This window comes from Pomacea canaliculata, linkage group LG12, assembly GCF_003073045.1.
Source record: "Pomacea canaliculata isolate SZHN2017 linkage group LG12, ASM307304v1, whole genome shotgun sequence".
Classification (NCBI taxonomy): Eukaryota; Metazoa; Mollusca; class Gastropoda; order Architaenioglossa; family Ampullariidae; genus Pomacea; species Pomacea canaliculata.
The window spans coordinates 6842647-6864806 of NC_037601.1; positions in this window are offsets into that span (position 1 = coordinate 6842647).

Genomic DNA, 22160 nt, shown 5'->3' on the forward strand with positions numbered 1-22160 from the left:
TTACCCCTTCCTCGGTTGTCGATACACTCTCGTAAGAAGAATTAAGAGCAAAAGAATTTCCCCAGAAAATGCAAAAAAAAAAGGTCTCAAGGGGTCTTCATCAGAAGACTTCGTTTAAAAGAATCATCGCTATTTTGCTTTCACGTGGAAGTAAGCTGTACCTACTGCCTTCGCTTGTGAACCCTTGAACGGTTTTGTCTGAAATTGCCAACCGCCGGTGTACATCATGTAGATATTGCGTCCAGCGGCTCGCTTTCTTACCTTCGGTTGATCGATGACGTGTACACACAGCAAGAGTACAAAGAATACCATCTTGGATGCAATGTTTTGATAACATGCCATTAACCAATTTTCAAATTCCACATCATATAATCGTACTCAAACGAGGGTAAACAGGTCGTGATAATGGCGTGTTTGGTCACGTGACACGTGGCGCCATCGTTCTCGCTGGCTGCTCGATGGCGTGTTCCGGTCAGTGTGACGCCACTTGCCTGTCGGCCATTCAGTGGCGGAGACCGCTCGCAAAGTATCGCAGGTCCGAAGATTCCACTTTAAGATTTAAAACCGCTTCGTCCTCATCTAAGAGCTGAAGTCCTTGACGAATTATTTCCTGCTTGAAGGTGACGCCGCATGATTGAATACTAATGGGAAAGGACGGCGGGGAAGATGTCCTCGGCTCCAGTACTGTTGGGGAATGGGGGAGTTCGGGGGGAATGTATTTCTGAGAATGGATGTTTGAAGTCGGCGAGGTCGGAAGCGGATTTGTCGGTTTTATAAACGCTAGGCTCGCTATCAAAGCAAGGCTGTGACATCTCGGGCGCCATGTTTGGCTGTAGAGTCTGTGACGTCACGGCCTGGATTCAACGGCCAGCCTCATGTCTTCAGCATCATGAAGACCTCATTTCCCATCCACCCCCACAAGAACCTTCAAGCTGGCTCACAGGTCTCTTGCTGTTGTAAGACCCAGCCGCATGGCGTTCAAAAGAAGGATTTTGCTGATGAATGCTGTGGCAGGAAAGGAAAACAAGGGAAGAGAAGGAGCCGAAAAGGGAGAGAAGCAAAAGTCATCGATTTTTTTTTTAAAGAGAATGTGGAGTTAATTTTCTCCTTTTTTTTTCTCTCTTTATTTTCGCCGAATGCTTTCATTGCCTGCAGTTGGGACTGGGGCAGGTTAGACAGTAAAATGCATTGTGTGCAGGTAAACACAGGCTGCATGATCTGCCCCTGACGATCACTGGCTGTCCTAAGAGAAATAATTGTGTCAACAGTGAGCGCGCCCACGTCTGCGCGTGCTGACGGGAGTAAGGGCCTGCCTTTTATGGTAATTGCGTGTTGATGTTGACAGTGCATTGTGTACTGGTAATTGTGTGAGCAGGAATGTGTTAAGATTGTTTACAGGCTCGAGTTTAACGGCTGTTGTCTGATGTAAGGCTGTCGTTGAGTTATTTGATGGCGCCCTCTGTAGGGTGGTCTTGTGTGAGGCTTTGTATCGTAGGTCATGGTGGGCATCCAACGCAAGTCTGGATGTCTTGGTGAGTGTTCAAAGTCTGTTGGTTAAGAGGGTGTTGTGTTCGAATCCTGTTGTCAGGGAATGAATCTTGTTGTCTCTATGCAAGCAATAAGTAAGAGGAGGTACATTGCATTTAATAAAATTGAGGGTACTGTCGTTTTTGTCAAAAATAAATTTAATCATTTTGAGATAATGATCCACCAACACACAGAAAATGTTTAACTTACTCAACTATTCTTCTGTTCCCTATAGTATCCAAATAAAATTTCTGCATCTTGTAAGCTGATACTTTTTTTTTAATATCGAAATGAAACTGTGCATTCAGTTGTGGTATTCAGGGTATACCAGCCTCAGTATCTACACATAAATCACATGCACTTCACTTTCTAAAAGTTTCAAAGTTAAATTGTGCGTTCTGTAGTTGCTCCTGTCTCCGATTTCCACCGTAAAAAGGCATCTCACAGACGGTTGTCCCCGGAGGAAACGCGCCTGCAACGAAATGTGTGAGTCTCTGGCAGCAGACGACAGTGAGACGCGAGGGACAGGGCACCATTCGGACCAGAAACTAATAGGATCAGGTCAAAGATCACACGGTCAGGGAAAGACGATCTGAATCCCCGACATACCCAGAAAGTGTGACTGAGTTGACAGGTTAACTTCTCACTTATTGCCATGACATCGCTGGTGTAGCCAGTACTTAATTTTCCCTCTGACAGAGCTAAACTTTATCATGATTAATTTTTAGATATTGTCGCAATTTATTTTCACTATTGTAACTACCATGATGACATTTGATGAACTAACATTTTGTCATGGTTTTTCACGACTTAGTTTTTACAAAAAAATCATTGTTGCTGGTGTAACTACTCTATTTTACCACACACTTCTAAGAGCATCTCCTGCTAAAACAATTTTGAACTCAGAAAAAAACATCTCCGTGTGACAAATCGACTGATGCACTCTCCTATTCTTCATGTCTTTCCACGCCGAGCAGTTTCATCTTGATAAGTGTAATTCCTTGAGATGCCATGAAGACTGCAGACATTTCTTAGCATCCTCTTAATGAAAGTGTATTCTTCTACTCAGCATTCTGCTTATTATGTGGTGAAAAACACTAATTAAAATCACTACGCTTGACAAAAGATTTATTGCAGACAGGATAGATAAACATCTGAGAAGGAAGCAGCAGTCTCACTACACTCGCTGTCTTTCCTTCCCTTTCTCTTTGTCACGTGTTTCACCGCGGATATACATATACAAACACGTGACCACACACAATCTCAGCCTGGTAATAAATTGTGCAAAGAACAACAGCTTTTCTATCGTAGCACAGAAAAAAATCACTTTGTCATTTACTTTTAAGATTTTTCCGGCAGCTGATGCCCTAGAGTTTAGTCATTTTATTGCCGGCGGTAAAAACCGGATTTTACAAATTATTTCGTGACATGAGCATTCTGAGAGTGCATCCTCAGGACGCCAGTTTCATTCGTCCATTGATTTTTCTTACATGTGGAAACACTGAGTGTCCTCAAAACAGTTTTACTTTTTGTCCACGTGTACTGACGTCACGTGGGGACTGGTCTGGAAGGACCCGGATGCAAGGAAGATAGAGGTTGGTGCTGTCTGGAGACAGACGATATAGAAGTTGTTGGTGTCACTGAGGGTGTACTTAGACGCAGACTCAGTAGACACAGAAGAAGGAGAAGAGGTAAAGTTAAATGAATTTAGGAGACTATGTAGTTGCACAACGGAGGGGAGATAAGATAAAGACAAAATGATGACAGACGAGGAGTGTCCCTTCATGCAATGCAGTCTTCATCACCGTGCACGGGGGAGACAATTATAGGCACAGCTGAGAAAGTGTCCCCTCTCTCTTTCTCAGTTTTAACAAAAATCCGTTTCTGTGTGTGTGATTTTGTGTTTAAGATTTGACAAATTTCCCAAATTCCTTTTTATGATTACTTTTGTCTGCTTTGTAAAAACCTCAGAATGGATGCTGTTTTAAAAGTTGCATTCCTCTTCATATTAAGCAGAGCATTTTGTGTCTGAATTCGTTAATGTGCACCTTGTAAACTCTTGATTTTTTTAAATTGTTCTCATTCGCCTTCCTCTCTCACCCACATAAAAACAAGTCTCCCTCCCTCTCACCTCATACATCAGACATGGAAGGTAAGCACGGCGAGCAACAGGATTTCTGGTTGTACAGTTTCTAACATACTTGATTACTTTTTAATATTATGCTTTTATAATTTTACATATTTGTCTTGTTTGCCAAAGTTAATGTTTAGTTTCTAACATGCTTCAATAATTTCTCACATAACATAGTTGTAAGGTTCCTAACATACTTGTATAGTTTCTAATCTTGTTGTATGGTTTCTGATATTGTTGTATAGTTTCTAACGTATTTATTATAATAGACGAGTTAGAGATTTGTTGCTTTCTAATATCCTTCTCTCATGGACTAATTTCATTCCCCTTATAATTGCATCGGCCGGAAGTGTAATGATTTTAAATGGCAGCCGTTGATCTAACAGATCGTGCACTCACTCATTACCTAGAACTAAATAGCGTATTCGTGATATATACATATATTCTACCCTTGCATGTATTCATACGTGTCTGCCAACTTGTCTGTGTGCATTCTTGCAGAAGTTAGCGGGAATGTATAAAACATGCGCAAGGACGCCCGCGAGATGGAGTGAGCATCAGGCTGCACGTGCAACTGCGTGCTCACGGCTCATGAATTCACTGCAGTCGGTCCCCGAGGCGCCAGGGTGCTTCTTAACGACTGACGAGACCAGCCAGGCAGCACGAACCAGAACGAGGCTGACATCCTCTCCACGCCGTCTCGTTCCTATGATGTCTACATTGGCCACGCACCAGCGACCGCTCCCGTGCTTTCACTCGCCCGACAACAACCTCTCGGTGTTCTCAGGTCTTGAGCCGCTGACGAGAAGAACCATAAACAGAGGCGATTCCCGAGTGCTGGGCCCCCTTGAGGAACTAGTGTTCGTGCCTTATCGCCTTGCTAATCAAAAACATTCTTCATCATGAGCATCAGGTGCGAGGAAAAAAACAGTAATAAGATGGGAAGGGGAGAAAGAAGATGAAGAATGGGTAGGCAAACATTATCAATGGTTACAGCCCCTACTTTTGCTTAGTTAAGATTGGAGCAAGTTCTTGGGTCTAGCCAGGATTTAAAAAGAACCGGGTAGTTTGTCCAACACACGAAGTACCCGTACAAATAACCGTTTCTATTGTGCGCAAACAAGTTCGTTTGTATGTTAGCTATGTTAGCGCGCACACACACACACACGCAAGCACACACTACATACACAAAGACAGGAGGTAACGGGCCTATTGCCAAAGAAGAGCAACAACAAACACTTATGGCAATTATTTTTTTTGATAATCTCCAGGAAAACGAGCCGGTGTAATTAATGTAACGCTGCGAAATGTCTTCATGCTGAGTAATTACAGGATGATAAAAAAAATCCTTAAGACATGAGTCCTGCAAATTTGTTTCTGCTGCTTTATTTAATGTCACGCAATCGATGTTTCATGGCCGAAAAGAAAACATAAGATTAAAAACTAAACAAACGTGTAATCCCTGGATATAATAGCCAGGACAAGCATCAAGCTGACGTGACTCAGTTCTTGTCACACCATTACTTGTACAACGACTTTAGTACAAACTGATTTGTACTGTGTAGGTAGTTGTGGTATGTATAGCAGCTTATTCAGTTTAGTATAGATACGTGTATCTTTCAATATAAACGTATTGAGAATAAATATATATACACATCTCTACTAAATATACACATTGCCATGGGCAGAAGAAGTCAACTATAGAGGTCAGACTAGTTCATGACCACCAGGATATCGTGATATTCCTTTTAGACCAATAATTTTCGAGAACGCACATTAAAACCTCAGTACTATAGCAAAATCATGCTTTAACTTTTGTCCACAGATGTGTTCAATGATATCTAGCTATCCCATTGGCTGAGGCCTGCACAAACGTGTACAATCCTGACGTCTGCGGCCGTTGACCTCTGACCTCTTTCTCTTATTGGCCGAGTTTGGTATTCGTGTATTTCGAGAACGGAAGATTGGTGTTCAAACAGATTTGGGGGAAATGACATCTTGAAATGAGCTTTAGCAAGTGATTAGGAAGAAAAAAAAAACACACTGAACTCCACGAGACTTTTAATAGCAGAGCTTGCATCCCTTGATTGTGTATGGCACGTGCAAGGAAATTACTGAATCAGCGCCACAGCACTGATAGGAGCAGGTTGCAGGAGTGGGGACACTGAGGCTGTCATCAACAGATTACACAGAGTGTAGCTGAGAGGCGGTGTCAGCAGTTTGTAGTCTCACTTGAATTGGACTTACTCTGTTTTTCATGTCTTCTGTCTCTCCCGCTCCTTTCAATAGGATCTTTCTTGCTCGAAATGTCATTGGGCTTCGACTTTAACGAATGGATAAAAAAAGATAAAAGAAAATATTTCCTCAAATCCAAGTGAACAGTCTCCTGCCTATTTCTGGATGTACACTCCTACAAATACCCCCTTGCAAAAGACGGAGGTCAAAATCGTGACATCACTGTAGTACAGGAAGATGTCTAATGGTCACAACTCTTTCACTAAGGTCTTTACAATTTCAACGCATCCACATACAGTTATAAGATCTCTTATTGTTCTCTGTCAGTGCATGGTCATGCTTTTATAGGAGTGCCTCTCAACATCACCCAGTTATAGACTCCCGATCATGTTATGGGAATAGCATCTTGCACTCATCCTATTCCAGTCATTACAAAAAAAAAAAAAAAAAAAAAGCTAACCCCACTAACCCTATAAACTCCTATTACAGACCAACTTCGCACCGAAGGTTCTAGATTGTGGCTGGTACAGCAACACTGTCCAGCACTAGATCACATCTGTCGTCTGTATAATTAACCTCCTAAAGAAGACCTCTGTCCTCCACACAGACAGGAAGAGAAAATAGAACAGACACTGTAAATTCAAGATGCCAGTAATAAGGAAAGCGATATCTGACCTTACTGATCTCACGATGTGATGTTCAGCTCTTACATCCTGCACGCGATACTTTTTGTGTAGATATGGGGGTGGGGGCTGACCTAGTCTACGCATGCGCAAATAGCCAAACGAGGTTTTTCAAACACTGACCTCGGTCATTTTTGTATGTTCAGTCATCCTGACTCAAACCCTTACCTATCCTAACCCCTTAGCCTAACCAAAACTCCAAAATTATTTGAGTCTTACATGGCTGGACAGACGATGTCCATGATATTGTAAATGTTGTCTAATTACCGACTGCGACGTTGACAGTGTTGTCGCCAGTGTCGGTGACCTCTGCTCAACGATGATCGGATGGACACAGTCACATGACATCAGGACTAATCGACGTCCGTTTCCATTATTACATTAGCAGCTTAAAACCTTGTGACCTGCACTCACTTTCATAGGCTGTCTTCTCGCTTTCTTTCTCTTATCTTTCACTCCTTCCTCTTCGTTTTCCTACAAGAAATTAAGCAATCTCAATGAGTTAATTCGATTCACACTCCATTACCTGTCTGAAGGGACAGCAGCTTCTTCACAGCATTCGACACCTCATGCCATGGCCAAGTCCTTTTTGAATTTCTCTTTCTTTTCATTTTAAGAAGGAAATTTTTTTTCATTCATTTCATGCTTTGTGCGTTTGGTACAGATGATTATATGTACCCTCGACTTCCTGCTGGAGGATGTCCTTTATGTTTCGGGAGAGTGAAATATTAACACATTTCCTTCAAAATTTAATGAGCTATTTAGTCTTTGTTTGTCTAAATGCGTGTCAGCGAGTGAAAGAAAGACTACAGAGAGAACAAAAGGGAGGACAAATAGACAATAACAGGGACCGGAAAGCAGACCCTCTCCATATCACCGTGATCTTCACGAGGACACTCAGGACAGCCCTTCCTGCACTCTAAACCATGTCCTCACCTCATACCTTGCCCCAACCAAGGCCATTGCCATCTCAGACCAACCTTACCTCTTCCCCTCCCCTTCCCCGCTCGTCAATGAAAAAGGAATTAGCCACGTTAAATTTTCCCACAACCTCCCCATAAAACGTGCGGGATTCCCTAATTGCATGTAAAGCAAAAAGCTCGGGATTGAGGAAACGTTCGCCTCAACAGGCAGAAGCACCCGGCAACCCTCGTCCCAATGTCCGTGAAGAACGGAGCTACAAAATTGCCGGCATTAGACAAGAACTTATTCGCATGAGCTACCGCCAGGAATTACCAGGACAGGAAATGGGTCCTTGGCTACGGCTGAATGCAGCTACAGAAAGTAGAGTAATAACATTGATAATGATGATTATGATGATGATGGATTCGTACAGAAAGGCCGAGGCTCATAATTCAGATTTGAATTGTATGTATTATTTTAATTTGCGGTCGTGGTTGACCTAAGATGTAAGAGAAACGATACCTGTGGACGAATGATCAGAAAGGTAGTTCATGAACTTAACGAAAATGAAAAGATTAGTTGTAATCAATTATAAAATGTTTTAAAAGTCGTTTGTATTTTTTAAATTTCTTCAAATTATTTCAAAGTATTTCTGTTACAGGTAGTAACCTTCTTCGGCTGTCACTTGGGAGTTATTTACACAACAAACAGTCATCGTACACAAGTCAGATTTCTTTTGTAGCTGGTCTGAAGCTGGGGACTCAATTCGTTCTCCTCACCTCCGAGAAGAGCGCTTGGAATCACTGGAAGTCCAAGTTCTGGTGGCGTAGTCCTTGGAGTTTCCATGACAACAGCTGGCAGTCCTGGCGGTCAGTTTTCGCTGATTGGTCCCTTGTGTCGAGGTTGCCTAAAGCATTGTTCCAACTTTCTCCCGAGTCTCTGTCCTCTTACGTCTCAGGCTCAAAGAAAAGTTTCTTGGCGTCGAAAAAGGCTGAAGACTTGTCAACTGTTTGTTGACTAAGTGGTTCATTGTCACTGAACACGCGCCAAGAAGTGTCTGGAATGTTCTTGTTCCCTTACATAAACTTCACACATTCACGCATGTACACTGACACTCATGCACATATACAACCAGGGATGCCATTGGACGAAGAGGACCAACATCTTTCAAGGAATCATCAACTAGCCAATGCGATCAACAGGAAGACCAACCAGTGACTAGTCCGCACCTCGCCTACAGGTGGCAGGGTGGAGGAAGAGAACTAAAACTCTCATCATCCTATTTCTGGCCAGGTGGGACATACACAATGTTTCCCTCTATCCTGCCACCTGGTGTTACTGTTTCACGAGGACCACGTGCTGGACGACACTAACACCTGCTCTGGCGACAGACGCTTGGTGCGCTCAGCTCTCGTTGTCGCCACTCATAGTCACATGTTTGTCTAAAATGCACGAGGACACTTCAAATTATTTGTCTTCCTAGCTGTGAAAATGTCGACCATTCGGGTTACATTTGACTTATTCGAGATGTCCTTGTCCCACTTCTTTTGGGGTGTGATAGGGGTGTTTCTTCATTCTTTCATGTTATTTGAATCTTTTGTTGGTGTTGGCACATCATGCCGTTGTTTGACATGTCTGTTGGTATGAATCTGTCATTGATGTGGGCACAACACGCGGCCGTTATACAGGAATGTATTTTTAGTGAGCGCATATCATGCAAAAGTAAAATTCGTAATGTTGATCCCCTTCTAGTTTTTTTTTTTTAATTTCTTTTTTTGTTGATAAGTTTAGGTTTTTTCTTGTTTTGTTTATTCTTGTTTGCTTGAATTTTTATTGTTAGTTTATCTTTTTAAAGGCTATGTCTTGCTTTCTGCCAAACACTTGCTGCCGTGTTCACATAATGATTTAGTTTTATGAGAAACTGTTTCACAAAAGAATTTATTTTTTTACATACAATGAAGGTTAGTGTGGTATGATGACAAGCACTCACTGTCTAACATAACGGAAAGAGCATCCTCACCGCTACTCAAGGTAGGTAGGATGGATGACAAGGTAACTAGTACCTGCGATCATTCATTACTTTTCCATCTTCTCAACTTTTGGTTGTGATATCCTCTTTCATATCTCACTCTTCAGACAGTGTAGCAGAGAAGGTCAAAGTGAAAATCCGAATTGTTTTATGTGACTTCAGAACACTGAAAAATGGCGGATATGATATACACGAGAAACAAATGAGAAAAGAAAATATAAATTACTCAGGGGAACAAAGGGTTTGTGATGCCCCTATGACCCTGTCTCACGTGGCTGCACGCGCCAAAGAGTCTGTGGACTTGTCGTGCCTCGTGCAGGGATAATGAAGTGATTTGTTAGTTCTTTTTATCGCCAATATCGCCAATGTTAGTCCTTTAGTCATCTCATTATGCATGAGCTGCAGACAAGGCCTTGGCCTTCATTCATAAAGCACCCGGATGTGAGAGTCACGATGCTGGCGGTTATTTTTGAGACTCTTTACTGTTGCTGAAGCAAAAGGAGAACACTACAGCATTGATATTGTTTTTCTTTCTTTTTCATCTACCACCAGAAAACATTCTTCCTGTATCTTATTAGAAGGAGACCACGTTTTATTCTGTTTTGCTGAGTTGTAATGTGTAGAGGAGGATGTTTTTGTTAGCAGTCAGGTCGTTAACCCTCTGTCATCACAGTCATAATATTTTTCCTAATTCAGTGGTCGGGATATCAACATTATGCCAACAAAATTTCATTTCACTTTTTCAATTTATTTTTTTTTTTTTAAGGGATTTTTCGGCTTTTTGGTTATTGTCTACTTTTGTCGAATTAAAGAAACCATGAAGGAACCTATATTTGCAATGAAGAGAGAGAGACAGATCAAGTATTAGAATAAAATATTCCAGTTGTTCTTTTCACCATTTCGCCTTATTCCCTGCAGTACTTCTAGTGAAATTGGGAGACAAAATTTATGTGTTGTCTGCTAGTTGATAACTGATGCTCGACTCAATTTTTACGCCCGAGTGTACCGGAGTAATAGCCAATGCTGTTCCCAAACCTGTCGGCTATTTGCATGTCTGATGACTGCTGCTGAGGACCACTGGACTATACAATGATGAAGGCAACAGTACAAGAGCAGTATATCTACGAGGCTAGAATTTTATGGTCAGTGGGTGACACTACCTCAAGAACGCACTCCACGAAAACTAGTTTCTAGTTAATATGAGACACTCCTTTGTCTTTCTAGTAGAGCATCATCAAAGATGTCTGGCATGTATACTACATGTCTTTAAACTTGACTGGCTAGTAGGCTGAATGTCTTCATATCCGAGATGTAGTCTAAATGTAGTAAAACAGGAAAATGTCTCTTGTTGTAAGCTAACTGTAGTCAAAAAAGATCTTTGCAGGCAAAATGTCGTCAAACATGTGACCTGAATGTCTTTGATCATGTCTTACTTTTAAAAAATGTTAAAAGATGTCTTACCAGTTAGCTAAATGTCATAGATAATAGAGGACAGTAAGTTAACTCTGTCAAAAAAACTTTCCTGTAAATGTCGTGAAGTATGTCTTGCCTATAAGCGAGATGTCGTGCAACTCTCGTTTCCCTCTTCGGGAAAATACGTTATTTCACGCAGTAAAAGCTACAGAATCTCGCAAGTTCTCGACTAAAGGGGGTGGGGAGAAGCAAATTGATTGACGCCTCACTTTTCTCAGTCAGATTTCTTTGGTGCAGTCGGTGTCCATCTTCTCTCTCTCTCGCTACCTTACCTTCCTCAAACAGAGGTCACGTGCCCTTACACCAACTGCCACACAAGTATTTATGTGGAAGTGTTCCTGCCTTCTGCCTGGGAGACTAGTGGCAAGTGATGGCGAAGAAAATCGCGTTAGTGTGGGCACACAGACCGGAAGTAACAGGGTTTTACGACCGTGAGGGTTCTGTCCTACAGAGTATCTGAAATTGGACAACAAGCTGCTCAGAGTAGTACTCAAACCATCAAACATATCCAGAGTTACTGCCATCAAGACACGTGGTTTCCAGACGGCAACTAAGCAGACAGTGAAGAACAGTGGTGACGGCATCTACTTTATTTATTCAGAAGGACAAAGATAAAAGTCATTACCGTTAACATTACCGGTAGTGACCTGCTTTTGCTCCACCAGCTTCAGGAAGAAGTGACGTCATAAATAGGTGCAGACTGCCCTCGCTGCCAATAGTCAGTGAGGTCAATAAGTGCTGATGTTCCAGCAAGAGAAGGGTCGACAATTAAGCAGAGAGACTTTCAAAAATCTTTAAAGAAGTGGCGCCTTTAGTGAGCTATCAAAAAAACACAGGACGTGACTGCAACGGCATCCACACTGTAGCAAAAAAATGTCTGCGAGGTAGACATCTTCATGCTTCTTCCAATATTTAACTTCCGATAAAGTCAGTCATGTTTAACATCCACCCGTTTTTCTGAGAGACTTCCACTGACTTGAGTCACCATGGACATAGGAGACACGGTAGCGCTTGGCAAAACTCGTCCCAGAGGTTGACTTCGTCCTTCTGACCATTATTGTATCCACAGTCCTGGACCAAAGATCGCATAACAACTTAAGATCCAGAGCATGAAACGCTAACCAGAGTCAATCACAAATTCCCTTAAATGCTAATGAGATCCAATCATAAAGTTCCCCTAAATACTGCTCAGACCCAATCATGAAATTCACTTCAACGTTGCTGAATGATCATGATACACAGAACCGACATTGTTTTGTAACAAAAACCGCCTTGGGATTATGCATTCATGTTTTTTGACAGACCACAGGAGGATTGTTCCAAACGCTAAATTTTTACATCATTCATACCAGCATCTAATTCGAGAGTTTCCAACGCGTGAAAAAATGTATTTCATCAACAGTGGACCTTCTTTGCTGATGGAATAGGGTCAGGGGTCACCGAAAGTTAGACATGCAGTATTTCAAAGCTAGTATATGTTCCAAACGGAACGCCCTCGTCACAGACCAGCCTTGAGGTAGAGCGGATGAGAGGAGATAACCTGATCTGCTCACCAGCTACAGTCTTCAAGGGAGAGAAGATATCTGGGCCTGTAGCCATGGACTAGAGGCAACCATACATCTCTCTCCATAACTTCGTCCCCAGGTAGTCTGCTGTCAGGAGGACTCGACACCTCGCCAACAAGAGATGCATGCCAGACTCTGTGTGTGCACGAAAGGAGCGTGCAAACCTGTGTTGTGAGCATTGAGAGGGCGTGGAGACTAGACTGCTGTGCGCGTGAAGACGTGGCAAGACGAGTCGCAGGTGGCTGCCTGGTGGAACGTGCGAGCAGTGAGATTCAGTTAGCGCACGAGCATCACAAGCTGGTGCTTTTCTTTGCGGGCTTTTTACTTCTTCTAATTTGCCCAACTGCCGCCTGAGTTCTTGTTATACAATGAGACAATAGTGGGCGAGTCTCAGTGTCTCGGTGAGCGAGCTAGAGATGTGTGTGCATGTGCAACCTCCAACCCCACTCCCAGAATGCCAAGTAAAATGCTCGCGTGTCACCATGTGGATAGGTAAGACCAGTCGTTTCGATGTCCCTCTGGGACACACGTGATGTTCACAAGGTTTGATTTCCGAGACTCTCTCAACACCATGGGTTCCTTCCCTTCTTCGGCCTTTATGACCCAAGGCGTCGAATTCCCACAAAATAGAATCACTTTTTTTTTTATCAAATTAACCATTCTGCCACAGTGGTACCAAGGTTCACTTTTTCCATCCCAGACTCATGTTAAAAAGTCTCCACCTCTATGACGGTCCATGCCGACAGGTGTTGTCGCAAACTGCTCTGTAGGAACATCGCTAGCTGCTGATGGCGAATTTTGGACTTTAGGCCCATGGCCAACGATAATTTATCTCCCCTACCCTCGGGAACAGCTTGCCTCCCCTTGAGAACCTGCTCTGTACACACACATTGACCGTGAATTCCAAGCTAGCCCGCTACTAAGTGGCGCAGGACTTTGTTAAACGCTACTCACAATCCTATTAGTGTTGGCTACTTTTTTGCAATCACGACTTGCAGTGTAATTAGTCACTGTAAAATCTCATGACTAAAAGGGAGAAAAAAGCATTAGCACATCCTGCCGACAATTGGCGGCATTAGCAAGTAAGCGAAGAACCTTTACTCGGTTTAAACCTCTTTTAGGCGTCTGCCAGTCGTGCATCATTGGCACCGCAGGAAGGAAGGAACGTGTCATAGTAGCGACATGAGGGCTGGTGCTTAGCAACAGGACAAATAGTAACAGTAGTGGTCACAGTTACATGTCTGCCCAGTGAGTTGTGTCTTTTAACCTTACTCCTTTTAAACAGGAATGAATGAAATCCTAAAAGAAGTTCATAAACTACGACCCGACCACATCCAAGCAATGATTTCAACCGCCGCCATTTGTCAAACTCTTTCATGGACAATGAAATCCACTAAAGCGAGGCATGAAATATTGTGAAAGCTGTCTAGTTGAGTGATTCAGATGATATAGCATACAAAACGGACCTTTGACATGTTTAATGTCGAGTTTGATGATAGCAAGGCTCCAGTCTTTGCAGATGTAGAATGCGATGACAGCGGGTCGATGTCGTCTGACAACAGCTGCCGCAGATCGTGCTCGTGACACTGCCGCCAACAGTTGCCTCCCCTTGGGACATCTGATGAGTTTGGCGAGAACAAGTCTTTGATCCTACACGCCACCCCACCCGACCCCTCCGCTGCTACTCAAACCTTCCCCCAGCCCCAACCCCGTTGGTTGTCGTATCTTGTCTTGGACCACACGTATCCCTGGGGCAATCTTATCCATGGTGTTGCTTAGCCACTTCCTTGAAGGCCAGGATCAGACCGACCCCTTTATCCCTACTTTGTATTATTCTCTCACTCGTGGTTATATCCTTCATGCTGTTATTTTAAGTGTAGAAAAAGATGAATGACTCTTTGTGTGAGGACTGGAGTCAGTGGGTGATATTCATCTGCATTAGAGACACGAAGATAGTAGGAAGTCAAATATGGATGGCGCAAGAGGATTGCTGAGTAGGTTGGTTAAAAAAAAAACAGTGTGTGTGTGAGAGAAAGAGATGGGGAGAGAAAGAAAGAGAATGTCTCTGTATACACCCACGCGCATTCAGAACTCAAATTTCCCCCATGTCATCATACACACAGGAAGTTCATTATTTCTCAAAAATGAATGTACTACATCTTCTCTCATCTGTTTCCCACCATCCCTCACTATCAATCCCCTGGAGAGAATTTTTGTGGCACAAAAAAATTACTTTTCCTAACAAGCATGCATGGTTCCTACACAGCACCGCTCCACACACACACACGAACTTCCGACACTGCACAGGATGTGAGGACAATAAAGCAGTGGAGGAACACTGTCCTTCTCTGCCTGTCTGCAACCCTCCTTTCCCAGTCCCCTTTCTTTCTCCTCTTCCCCTCTCCCTGTCCATCGCTCGGCATGGGCGAGAAGACCTTGCCATTAGTAGGATGTTTAAGAAACACAGAAGTGGTTCAGGCTCACAAGGACCCAATTATTCAGCTCTCAATGTGCCTGAACATTATCAAAGGTGTAAAGCAGTGAAGGGAGGGGCTGGGAGGACAGACAAAGGACAGCACAGCCGAGTACCTCTGACATCTACCCAAATCAATATTACTTACTACCCGCAGTTCTCAGGGGCGTTTAATTCCTCTGTCGTGGTCCTTTTTTGTAAAATAACCTCCCTTGGGTCAACTTAGGAGACTTGTCATTCTCGATACAGACGGCCTCGAAATGCAGACGACAAAAGTTATCGTCCATTCATTATGCATCAGTTTCCCGTTGAGGAAGGTTGCGGATGACAAGGAATTGTTCTCAGGGACTGGTACTTGTCTCTCAGTTGGACAAGATGAACGTAAGACCGGAAGGACTCTTCCACTGTCACAGACCTGCTGTCTACTTGTTATAATTTTTTTTTATTTTGTTTGAATGAGAACAAAAAACGTGGGTGGAGGACGAGTGTTCTGTGTGGGAGTACGTGGATGTGGGTATTTATTGAGGGATCGCTTCATTTAGGTTGTATGAACGTTGAAGAATAATATTGGGAGAAAAGAGGAATTTTTGCTGCTAAGGGACGGGAGGATAACCTAACCCTTTTTCTCCAGTGCTGTGTTTTAAGTCTTGATCAACCTGATAAATTGTCTACAATATTTTATGTGAAAAATGCTAAGGTGAGTTTGCCTCGGTTATATTTTTGAATTCTTGTAAGTTTTTGGATTGAATTTTTATTTAGAAAATATTAATAACGTTTCTGTGCATACATTCTAACCGTCCAGCCAAGGTACATCACAGGTCTCTAAAGGAAAGTCATTTCTGAGAAATATGAGAAACTTGACTTATTTCCACCTCTTCAAAGAAGACCCTATGGCGAGAATAAAAAAACTGTATTCTTTGAGCTCAACTTTATTTATTTTTGTATCATCTTGCTGGCTTTGCTGGTAATTCCCATTCAGAAAAAAATGTATTCTTGCTTTAGGGGTTCAAGAACCAACTTACAATACGATCCCTGATACTTGAAGAGTGCAGCAGTTCCAACTTCTGTGTTTGGCAACAAAGTTTGACAACAATGTAGGAATCCAGCAATACTTGCATTTATTGAAGAAGTTGTCATCTGCCCCAAGTGTGACTTTGTTGTCCAGAAACCGAGTTTTGTTTCTGGGTCACGGTGATGCTGCTGCGTGGGATGCCGGGAGGAAGCTGACTGCACCGCGCGGCGTCTGTCGTCTGGTACCTTGGTGTACTCATCTGGTATGTGTAAGACAAGCAAGCCAAGTGCCAGACCACCAGACCTGCTCCTCCACAGTGAGTGTGTGTGCTCGCTTGTGTGCCTATAGTTAAGTGTGTGCCATAAAGAGACACGAATCCTGAAGTCATTGTATTCTGTATAGTTATCCTAAACTGCTAAATACATGCCAAACTTATATATTGCTTTTAACGGGTGTGTATTGAAAGCATGTTTAAAAGACCGATTGCTTCACATTTTCGGTGTTAAGCGTTCAGTCTTTTTCTTCTTTTTTTTTCTCTCTCTCTCTCTTCCTCAAACACTTCCCAGTTCAGCTTTTCGGGACATCTCATTACAGCAGAGCAAACTTATAAAAATTGCAATTAACGTGTATTTCTTCAGGTCTTCGTTTCGCTGTTGTGCAGGGGTCAGAGGTCGAGACAAAGACGGCGGATTGATATGCCCTGGTGATTAATGAGCGCGCAGTAAGGGGACATTTTCACCCAAATCTCGTAATAAACACGGGATTCAATTTATTCCGGCGCGACTCACCCGCCTCGCGTAAAACTGGAAAAGAACGAGAAGGTCCTGGGAACAACGAGAGACCCTGGCGCCGTGCTACACACTAGGGCAGGGGATAGCTATAGAGTAGAGAGACAGACAGTGGCAGACTGGAGAGACAGACAGTAGCAGACTGGAGAGACAGACAGTGGCAGACTGGAGAGACAGACAGTGGCAGACTGGAGAGACGGACAGTAGCAGACTAGATAGACAGACAGTAGCAGACTAGAGAGATAGACAGTAGCAGACTAGAGAGAGAGACAGACAGTAACAGACTATGGAGACAGCTAGTAGAAGACTAGGGAGACAGTAGCATAGAAAGACAGCGAGTAGCAGACTAGGGAAGACAGATGGAAAGACAGGAAACGCTGGTTTTCTCAAGAACGTTAGCCATGCTCTCGTCGGAAGACATCCTGCCTCTTTCTCTTGTGCTATGAACTCACGGGATACTTCCGATACGTGATTATATTTTTAAAACGAAACTTTCACAATGTCTTCTTTCTAGTCTAGAATGCGATACAAAATTGGAAAAACTAGTTAGACAAAACAGAATATTGAAAGCAGATCAATGTCGCGTGTTGTCATGCCCTAAGCGCACCACATTCATACAGCTAGAGTATCTCGTGAGTTCTGTTCATTTAGTTTACCACGTGTAGAACATGCAGTCTATGTTCACTACTGTGATATCACACGTGCATACCTGTCTCTCACTGTCTTGAGTCCCTGCGTCCATTGTCACATACAGGAAGTGACAAAAAGGCTTTAAAATGGAACCAAAATAAGGTTAAGAAAACAATACAGCTGCATCGTGATTAATTTGGTATTAAAACAACCACTGATAATTCTCTGCCAACCCTGAACTCGTTAAAGATATCCTGTTACCAAAGTGAATTAAAGTGAATCATTACACCTTAATAGGAGGCCATACGACTTGAATCAAGATTTAGCTACCTGCTTGTCCATTGCAAGCCAGGAAATTATTTAGTTTCACTTGACATTGCTGCAGGGTGTTCACTTTTTTGGAACACATTAAATTGTATGCATGCTGCATCAATACCCTGGGTAGAGGGGAGAGGGGGGAGAGAGAGAGAGAAAAGAAGAGAGGACAGTGTGGACAAGAAAAAGTGGGTGCGTGGTTGGGAAGGCAGTTCCCGATGTGGCAAGGAGATACTCTACGAGCCTCTTTCCCAGACGCTGTCTCATTACTCTTCACCTAGGTTCTACCCGACAGTAGTTATTGTAGCTCTTGCTGTCAGACTGAGTAGCCATGGGAGCAGTTATCTCAGACTGGTCTAGCGTGTGGCTAACATTGCGCTGATATATCCGGGTCCTAAAAATAGCCACACGTCGTAGAGGTCTTCATGCGTACCGTCCTCTGTGTCCACCGGGTCTTCTTGACCTCAATGGTGCCTCGCGATTGTTTTCTGCGCAAGAAGGAAGTTCTTGTCCGTTTAACTCACCAAGAAGATAAATATCTCAGGTCTTTGTCTACCATTTGAGACATTGCCCTATGTCGACCATGTTTAATTGCCACTTCTTGCTATGTATGCCCTTTGTATTCAGGTATTCAAGTCGCACGATGACTTTAAGAACCGGACTCTTCTGCTAACTGAAAAAAAAATCCTCTAGAATGGTCTTCCGTCCTGTACATCTGGTCTTGTGTTTTTAGAGATATTGAAACACATCTATTTTAATGAAAAAATGAATTAATTTTCTCTAATTTTGTCATTATCAGTCTCCTCTGGCGTTCGGTCTTCATTGTTCTCTCTTCGTTCCTTCTGTGTTAGTGTTTTAATAATAATATATTTTTTATTTGTTTACCACTGTATTGCACTCAAATCAGTTCCTTCACCGGAAGTGCTCATGCAGTTTCTCGATCTCTGAAAATTATATTCACTTCAAATCAATTATATTCAATGGAAATCAATTTGACTATTGCAGTTGTAGTATGAAGGAAACCGCTGTTTTATTCACTTTAAGGTCCAGTTCTGGAGCTGTTCTCTGAGTTCTGGAACTCTTCATCTCTTTGAACGGTAACATGCAGTCGTCAGTTGTAGGTGTGTGGGTGTGTGCTACCTACAGCAGAGGACCGGACTAGTTGCGAGTGTGACTGAGCACAAGGAGGGTGAAGCGGTTCACGCATGAGGCGAGGTTTAATTAACGGGACGTCACAGCCTCTCTGTAGGGGAAGATGAATGATACACCGAAGGGATAGCGCCAGCTTTCACACAAAAATTGAAAGGGTGCTAATAGCAGAAAAACTTCTTTATAGCGCGCGGGGGAGCCACGCTCGCGCTGAAGATAAGCTAGAGTCGGCCGCGTCAATTTGTTAATAACTTGTCCTAGCCCCGCTCTGGAATCGGCCGCGGATGAGGCAATCACCCTTTGACCCCTTCCCTGTCCCAGATAAATCTGTCACAGAATCGCTTCGGACTCGCGCTAATATCGACCAGCCCTCACCGGACTCCAACCCGTCAACTTTACCTCCCATTTCTGCCACATGTGACCCTTCAGGGAATACCAAATATTACAGTTTGTTTTGTTTTTCTTTTTTATCATTTCGCCGAGTAAGGTCACCACCAATGGGATGCGCCAGCCATCGACGCCATGACTGTCTTCGCGGAGACGTTAGGTTTCAAAATCATGTCCCCCCGATAGATTGCCTTGTCAAGATCATCATTACCATATCAGCTTCCTTGCTAACATCACCATCATCATTGCCATTGTCATCAGAATCCTCCATGTTCAGATTATTACTCTTGCTGTTCTCAGAATTATCCATGAGATTTTAATCCACAAATTTATGACCATTTTTGAAGCACAGAAAGATGGTCGACTTCTGCAACAATTTTTTTCCCATATTTGCAATGCTTTCTCGTCTCTTTTTTTTTTCCTGCAACTCATCATCCAGTTCCTTCGTCTTCTCCACAGCAGTTGCGGGTGATGAAGACAACTCTTATTGCGCATGTCCAACAGTTGATATCAAGCCTTCCCCCTTCTCCTACTCCTACCTACCTCCTCCCGCTGTCATGCGAGGAGAACTCTCTGTGTGCAATGGGCGATAAATCACTGCCATCTTACAATCTTTCTGCAGCTGTACCTCTTTTAACCACGAAATGTGACAAGCATCCTAAAATTGTCATACAAGCCACAGGGCGTGACAGGCACTGCGAGCAGAAGGGAGATGCAGGGGGAGGGCGTGGGAGGCTGGGAAGAGATTTTTTTAGGCGAAAATAATTAGATTTTGTCCAAAGGGCATGTGGTGCAGTGACTGCTCTTCGCGAGAACGAAATTAATCATCTGCTGGGAACTATTTGTCCATCGAGTAAGCGCTGAGAGAAGAAGTGGATTCATTACCACGTAGAAAAATATTCCATTGACGTAACAACCGCACCTGAGTGTTGAGAGCAAGTCTTCTGAACCTTGTTAATAACGACAGTAATGATAAAAAAAAAAAACCAACCAAACGCCAATGACATTTAGAAAGTGTCAACACAACGAAAAAGAAAGTGGTTCAAGAGGACTAAGCAAGCCACATCACAATTAAAATAAAAATGTAATCAATATTATCAATATCAGACTTTAAATGCATTGTTATGCATGTGAAAGAGCAAAGAAGAAAAACTGTGCAAAATGAAACTGTCTTATCCCCAGTAAAGTCTAGTTCAGGTTGAGACAGCAATCTGCAGCCAGTCATCACAAACCTGATGAAATAATGTCAATAGGACCAATACAGTGGGTTTCAGTTTCAGAGCATCAGCTGCTTGCCAGGAGTTTGAGACCCTTGGAGAAGACAAAATACACGACAAATGCAGTTTTCTAACTAAAGTGTCAGTAGAAGCTTTGTCACTCGAAGATACTGTTGGAGATCGAAGCCAATGCACGTGTTGTACACTACCGCCACCAATGTTCCTAACAACCACTTCTTCACTTAAAAGAATAACTTGCACAGAACATTGTATCCTTTACACGCAGAGCCAAAAAAGAAGAAGCTCTACTTTATTCTAATTCTTCCAACGCCTCCACAGCAGGAAGAACTTATTTTTCACCACACTGATATTTTAAATTATCCACGCAATATGTAAGCTTCAAAATGGCCAAAGGATTTTATAACTGTAAGAGAGGGATCGTCTTGATTTAATGTCTGTCAGGCCATCAGCAACTTTCAATTTTAGCCTTCTTTGATGTAAGGATGTGAAATAACCTTTTTCTGTTGTGAACGTCAGTCCGATGTAAAATGTGTTTCCAAGACACCAGCTTATGGAGGCTTCACAATAATCAACAGTCTTGACGAGAATAATACAATGCTTTCTTCCTCACCCTGACCCTGCCTACACTTTTCTCTGTAGTTTTCCTGTTTATTTCGTTGAATTTCCAGATAAATCTGAAGTATGCTCTTTGTAGATCGTTAACATCCTGGTCTGGAGAATTTATGATAAATGTCCAGAAATAATATGTATTGAGTTAGTAGAAATGGTTTTATAACAGCTACTCAACCACATTTTTAAGGCCAAGACTTTATTATATTATCATACTTACAATTTAATGCAGCAAGATTCTAACTTCTAATTTTTTTTTTGGTGGTGGTGGGGGGGGGGTTGCCTATTCACTATCCCTTTCTAGATTTCGTTGTTACGTAAGCTTTGATATTAAGTTTTACTATTACAAATAAAATCTCGAATAATATCTATTTTATCTCAACTGACCTTTCTCTGACCTAGGAACTCACAGTGTTTAACGCATCTAAATGCCACACACACATACACACTCACACACACACATACACACTCACACACTAAACTCTCACACACACTCACACACTCACACTCTCTCACACACACTCACACACACACACACACACTCATACACACTCACACACGCGCCCGCCCACGAGCCCACAACTCTTTTCAATCGACCAAGCGACCTAAAATATCTCATACAACCAAACATCAAAAATAAACATTAACTATCAAAGATTCATATTCTCAAAGATGGAAACGTGTTTAAAGACTTTTTGAATCAGTGTGTTATATCTGTCTGACAAAAAAAGTAAGTTGTTCCAGACAATATGGCCAACACAAAATAATTTGTCCCTGAGGTTTCTTATTCCGACGAGAGAATGATAAAAGATCAGGGAACTGGAAGAATTAGAGAATATTGCTAAAATAGAACGGAAAGGATTGGTGGTTGACATGGAAACACAAAAATACCAGCTAACTCGATCATTCCTTAAATTTCTTGTGTCTCTAGAATATTGACTTGTTTGTAACTACATCAGCCAATCATATAAACTGTTGTTGTGCTTTGCGGATGCTTTAGTTTTCTCAAGAAA